Raw genomic sequence first — 7,274 nt, 5'->3', positions numbered from 1 at the left:
TTTTCACTACTAACTAAAATAGGAAAGTGATACAAGCAAAATGCAAGCACAATGTTTTGTTTAATTATCCCAAAGGATTGTGTTAAGTAAAATTAACAATATTTAAAGCAGTTTTTGTTGAAAGTACTACGTACTAGCTTGCCTCTGTGGTGGAGCGGTTACATCGTGCTATGATGCCAGGGCATGGGTTTTATTTGTGAGTTTCCTTACATCAATATCATCATCATATCATTCCCATCTTTGGGATTAGCCAAAAGTGATAGAAAAGCAGAGCAAATTAACCAAATCAGTCCAATCAATCAAAAGTACTACTGCAGTCAAATTTGTGATTAAAAATGATAGGGCTTGGAATTTATTTACCGATATCTCCTGATACTTTTGCACCATTTTTTGTCCTTTACAGGCTCCACAAAAATGCCATGTAATACTTTCGCGGAGTCCAATTTTTGTGGAAATTATGCAAAAGTTTTAAAATTTTTACCAGTTTTATGTGAAAACTGAATTTCGAAATACTTTAAAGAAAATATTTTGTAAATTGATGCATATAATTAATGAAATACTTAGATACTAATATTAATCTATATTTTGAACAAATTTTCATTATTACAATTTTCAAGCATGTGTATCGGCTTGGCCCTAAAAAATGTCCGAATCCTTTGTAATCATAACAATAAGAAAGTGCTGGAAATGTGTACTTAATTATGAAGTACTTCCATGGATGTAGACAGGATTTTTTACAGGGAAAGTCAAGCAAGGCTTTTTTTCTCGAAGAAGCTGTACTATCCCCTCTCACTGCTCCAACCTGTAACACTCCCTTGTATTAATTAATGCATATTACCATGACGGAAGTTCTGTGTAGGTAATATATAATGTTTCCCAAATACAGTATTGATTTCCCTGGTGACAGATGTCCACAAATAACTCCATAGTTTGGAATTGTACCTGTCTTGTTATATTCTGATGCTACCTGAATTTAGATACAATTTTGCCATGTAGTCCAGGTCCCTATTTAGTTTATTGGCACCCACTAGTTATACAAATATACACAAATAAGATTTAAAAAAAAAATAGTTCAGATCTCACGCTATATAAAGTGCTTAGGAGATATGTGAATTTAGAACCAGTTCTTTTGAACTCTACAATACCTCGCAAATGTCATTCATTTCCTACTTGGACCATGGGTTTGCATTTTATCGCTAGGACAAGGCATGTGATGATTTTCATTTTTAACACATTGAATCCCATGCTCGTGCTATGCATAAGCATTCTGAATACGGCGAGTGTCTCAGAGATGCCAATTTTTACTGTACAGTTACAATCATTAAAGTGTCAATTATAATTATAATCAAAATAAGCACGTACCTTGTCACAAGAGATGCTGGAAATGGTGTCTTCCTGCATCCACACATTTGTGGCTTCTTTTCAGGGAATTTCCATTAACACACAACAGTTCAGCTTCTGAAATTGCTTCAGTTTCTCTCCTGATATTTTCCTTCAGTTCTTCTAATGTGTGGGGGTTTGATGAATACACTTTATTTTTCAATTTCCCCCAGAGATAAAAATCGCATAAGGTGAGATCAGGGGACGGTGGGGGCCACAATCCTTTGCTAATAACCTGGTCTTCAAATATTTCCTGAATGAAATCCAATGACTCCTGAGCTGTGTGTGAGGTGGCAGAGTCTTGTTGGGAAAACCTTGACGAGTTGTTCGAAGAATGGTGAGAGTATGTCGTCCCTGTATCTCTGTGCATTTATGGTATTTTCATAAAACATGGGCCCTATAACTCTGTATGCATTTACTGCGCACCTAACACCGATTTTCTGGTCATGCAAAGGAGTTTCGTGTATAGAATCTGGTTTATCTGAGCTCCAATATCTGTTATTCTGTGATGCAACCTGGCCCCTTAAATGGAACCATGCTTTGTCAGATAAAAATATTAAACGTGGATCAATTACCCCAACATTAACATTCCCCAAAATCCAGTTACAGAAATTTACCAGACTATGGTTATTGCGTGGTAGCAGTTCCTGGACAACAGTGACCTTGTACGGTTTCAGTTTTAAAAATTTGGTAGCTCGGCATGCTGCTGTTTCGGAAATTCCTGTTTCCTGTGCACGTCGGAGCGATTTTTGAGGAGTATGTTCTTTCTTATCTTTCTCCGACTTCGTCCAATTTATCCTCGGTAAGTACATGCCGTTTTACCGTTCACTTCTTATCAAGAATAGATCCTGTTTCCCTGAATTTGTTCACAAGGTTTCGCATGGTGATTCTTTTGATGATAACAGGTTTTTCAGTGCCTAATCCATGAAAATGATGAAAAATGTACAGCACATTTAGTTTGATTTGATTTATCCTACTTCGTTTTTTGTGCCACTTCTGGTTAATTCGCGAAGATAAGAGATGAGTGATGTGATGAAATTGATGAATGAACACTCACAAATATCCATGCCCAGGCTAGGAATCGAACCTGAGACCCCTGGCGTTGTAGGGCACTGTCCCCTATTTTTGTTTCAGTAAACTACAATAATTTCTTTACGCTGTGTGTACTCCTGGCTTCATGGTAATACTGGCGTCGAAAGTGAAGGGACAGGAGGGCACGGCCCTTAATAATTGAGAAAAATTATTTTGGAATGTGGCAGATCGGACTCTCAGAGATGCCAATTTTTACTGTAATGACCTACTATGTTATGATAATTATTGCAAATTCATTCCTGCAACAAATACAGTTACAATCATTAAAGTGTCAATTACAATTATAATCAAAATAAGCACGTACCTTGTCACAAGAGATGCTGGAAATGGTGTCCTCCTGCATCCACACATTTGTGGCATCTTTTCAGGGAATTTCCATTAACACACAACAGTTCAGCTTCTGAAATTGCTTCAGTTTCTCTCCTGATATTTTCCTTCAGTTCTTCTAATGTGTGGGGGTTTGATGAATACACTTTATTTTTCAATTTCCCCCAGAGATAAAAATCGCATAAGGTGTGAGATCAGGGGACCGTGGGGGCCACAATCCTTTGCTAATAACCTGGTCTTCAAATATTTCCTGAATGAAATCCAACGACTCCTGAGCTGTGTGTGAGGTGGCAGAGTCTTGTTGGGAAAACCTTGACGAGTTGTTCGAAGAATGGTGAGAGTATGTCGTCCCTGTATCTCTGTGCATTTATGGTATTTTCATAAAACATGGGCCCTATAACTCTGTATGCATTTACTGCGCACCTAACACCGATTTTCTGGTCATGCAAAAAAGTTTTGTGTATAGAATGTGGTTTATCTGAGCTCCAATACCTGTTGTTCTGTGACGCAACATGGCCCCTTAAATGGAACCATGCTTTGTCAGATAAAAATATTAAACGTGGATCAATTACCCCAACATTAACATTCCCCAAAATCCAGTTACAGAAATTTACCAGACTCTGGTTATTGTGTGGTAGCAATTCCTGGACAACAGTGACCTTGTACAGTTTCAGTTTTAAAAATTTGGTAGCTCGGCATGCTGCTGTTTCGGAAATTCCTGTTTCCTGTGCACGTCGGAGCGAATTTTGAGGAGTATGTTCTTTCTTATCTTTCTCCGACTTCGTCCAACTGCCGTTTTACAGTTCGCTTCTTATCAAGAATAGATCCTGTTTCCCTGAATTTGTTCACAAGGTTTCGCATGGTATTTCTGTGTGGAGCAGGCACACCTGGGAATTCTGTTGAAAATCGTCTACAAACGTCCCCACAAGAATTTGTAATCACATACACATTGTACATAAAAACATTTTGTTGTAATGTGTACGTATGTGCCGTTATTAAAACTCTAACAAAACGCAAATAACACTTAACAAAACAATAGAAAATCGCAAGAACACTTGTAACACGTAACCACTTTAAAAATACGACTGAACTGAGATCGCGAAGTTACTGAAATAGAATTTGGTAAAGAAAGAAATCCACAAGTTATGCTCAAAGCCATGCATTTCAGTTGGCACTCTGGCACCACGACCTATTATGAAACTTAAGTGTCCTTTTAACGTGTCTTGTTACCAAAGTTACGCGAAATATCCTAAAGCGTGCCGTCGTCAGCCGCACAAAGGAGAAAGAAGGACCTGTTATTAATTATAAACTTAGTATATAGTAATAAGTCATGATTGCAGTACTAGGCCTATATTTTTAGTGCTTTATCATCACTCACAAACACGCAAACATATGCACACTTGACCATGGGGTCAGAGGGGGCTAGAGCTCCCCTTCCTGGCTATTGGAATTTAGTATGGTAACATTACTTTTTATGTTGATGACAGAATCCATTTCTGTACACCCTACATATGGAATCTTGAAGAACCCCCTCCCCCCTGAGAAAACTCCTATGGGCAACCATGCACTTGACCAATGTGTTTACTTGAAATATCAAAAGAAATGGAACACTTGTTTATTTACTTGTAATGCACCACCTGTGTTTCATACTAAGGGTAGTATTAGAATTACGGACATTTTCATTATATGAAAAACAAGGACTATGTTGAACATCTCTAGCACATGCAAGAATACACAGATTCTAAATGTTTCTTTTTTATCGTGTAGGCAAAGAAATTGCTTTTATTTTGATGTATAACACATGTATAGAAAGACAAAAAAAATTATTGTTGAAAATCACATAAAATGCCCGGGTTTCTGAGATATTGTCAATTTAAAAACTCTGGCATTCAATGTGTTAATAGTTCGCCGGAAGATGATGGCATTTTTGTTATGTTTCAAGATTTTATGCATTATTGAATATTTCTGACAAGCAACTGTGTTTCCAGGAGGGGGGGGGGGAGAACTATAATACCAGCTCCTACCCATAATTTTCAAGCAATGTGCATCATGACCTTGACTCCACTTCTAGGAAAACAAGGTATGGCTAGCTATTCCTATTTTGCAGGGAATATGCAGAATGAATTCACCCACTGCAATGTGTGTTTTCATTAACAATACAAGATAAAATTATTTTTGGTAAGTAAATTGCATATATTTGTCAGTTCTGCAGTAATCAGTGTGTTGCTTACAGGGGGTGCCTGGGGGCATTACTTCCTGAAGGAGTTGTAGTAAATTTAGATATTTTGTACCATCCATCATTAAATTGCTCCCTAAATTTAGCTTATCTGATATGGAACTAATAATAGGGAAATGTTAAAAAAAAAATTGTCAGTTCTTTTACTATTTTTAGGTAATATGAGGGTGAATCAAATATGAACGAGCCTTGATGGGCTAAGTGTCGGAATGGGTAGCAGGGTGTGATTGGGCATGTGCGGCCGGTAGGTGGGGCTGTCGTGAGTCAGGAGCCAGAACAGCCGGCGTGTCACATGCTTCGTTTAGTAGCTCTCACGATGAGTGAGCAAAGTGTGCCAGTGTCTGTTGCGCAACGCATAATCATCAAGTTCCTCACCCAGGAAAATGTCAAACCGGCCGAAATTTACCGGAGACTGCAGGCCCAGTTTGGGAATGGTACCCTCTCGTGGGCAAGAGTGAAGGTGTGGTGTAAGGAATTCCAGCAAGGCTGTGAACGTGTTGCACATGAAGTGCACCCTCATCGTCCTCGCACCAGTGTGACGAATAACAACATGGCTCGTGTGTTTGTGAGCTTGTCGAACAGGATCGCCAAGTCACTGTGAAGCAAATTGGGGCAGAACTTGGTGTGAGCTATGGAAGTGTCCAATCAATGATCACAAAGCACTTAGGCTTCCGCAAAATCACAGCTCGGTGGGTTCCCAAGCTGCTGAATGTTGCTCAAAAAGATGACCAAGTTCGCACTGCTCGCCAGCTTCACACTTGTTTTGATGTGAAAGGGGAAGCATTTTTGCATCGCATCGTTACCTGTGACGAGACATGGGTGCATCATTACACCCCAGCATCCAAGCGTGCCAGCATGGAGTGGAGGAGGAAAGGCGAAGGAAACCCCGTGAAGGCCAAAGTTCGGTTGTCTGCGGGGAAGGTGTTGACCACGGTGTTTTGGGACTGGAGGGGGATCCTACTGGTGGATTTCTTACACGAACATCCGACCATCAACGCACCCTACTACTGCCGCCTCCTGGATCAAGTTAAGGTGCAGTATCAACGCAAATGACGAGGCTGTCCCATCCGCCAGGTCTTGTTCCTCCACGACAACGCCAGATCCCATACAGCAGGTGTTACGTGGCAGAAACTGGTGGAAATGCACTGGGAACCACTTCCGCATCCACCATACAGTCCAGACCTTTCACCATGTGATTTTCGCCTGTTCGGACCCTTCAAAGAAGCACTTGGGGGCGAACGATTTGAAACCAACGATCAGGTGGAAACCTTTGTGCGCAACAGGTTGGCTACCCGCCCAGCTTCATTCTACGAGAACGGCATCAAGAACTTACCACAACGTTGGGAAAAATGTTTTACTAAGGACGGAGACTATGTAGAAAAGTAGGATGTGGCAATGTCTGTTTCCTTCAATAAATTTTGTTTTTCCGCACAAGGCTCGTTCATATTTGATTCACCCTCGTACATGCATTTTCTTTGTATATTTTTAGCAATTTTTAGGTATTTCACTGCATAATTTTAGTAGATTTTACCATTATGTGAAGCTTTTTTTTAAAGGAAATTCTGCCAGCATTACCAGTACTTAAACAAAAGTTAGCACATTAATTGTTATTCATTTTGTGCTTTATAGTTGATATATTACTTGAGAAAATTTTCTGCAGTGTTGGGAATTAAGGATTTAAAATAAAATTAATCATCTATTCCTGAAGGTTCTCCTCCGCTATCATTGTATTGGTTTCGTTATCTGACGATTTGAAGATTACACAATGGAATTTATAAACACATTCTTGGACTGCAAAAACAAGGTGCGACGATTATATGGTGAAATATGGTAACCTTCCCTATACCGCGTTTGTTACAACCTGTCCCGGTTCCCGCGCTAGCTGGTCGCCGGCTTTTCTCTGTGCTGTTGAAAGTCAAAGCCAGGCAGCAAATTAAAATAAGCAACGTCTCAACAGCGTCTACGTAAGCACCTCTCTTCTGGCTCCCATTCGCTCCTCGCTGCCCAGCAGACGATTTTTTCCTCGTTTCTCATTGGCACCGAAACTGTCGAGCGATCCCTAGCGTGGGAAACGGGACAGGTTCTAACAAACGCGGTATAGTTATCGCCATCATTCACTTCCCTGCTCAGGGAATAATATAACTATAAGGAAAAGGTGGTGGTGATTTCCATGGCAGAGTAGTTGACACAGCGTGTTATGATGCCAGACGTCCTGGGATCAAATCCTGGCTTGGGCATA

The sequence above is a fragment of the Lepisma saccharinum genome, chromosome 1, assembly GCF_977018435.1.
Source record: "Lepisma saccharinum chromosome 1, izLepSacc3.1, whole genome shotgun sequence".
NCBI classification, from domain to species: Eukaryota; Metazoa; Arthropoda; class Insecta; order Zygentoma; family Lepismatidae; genus Lepisma; species Lepisma saccharinum.
This window is presented reverse-complemented; position numbering follows the sequence as displayed.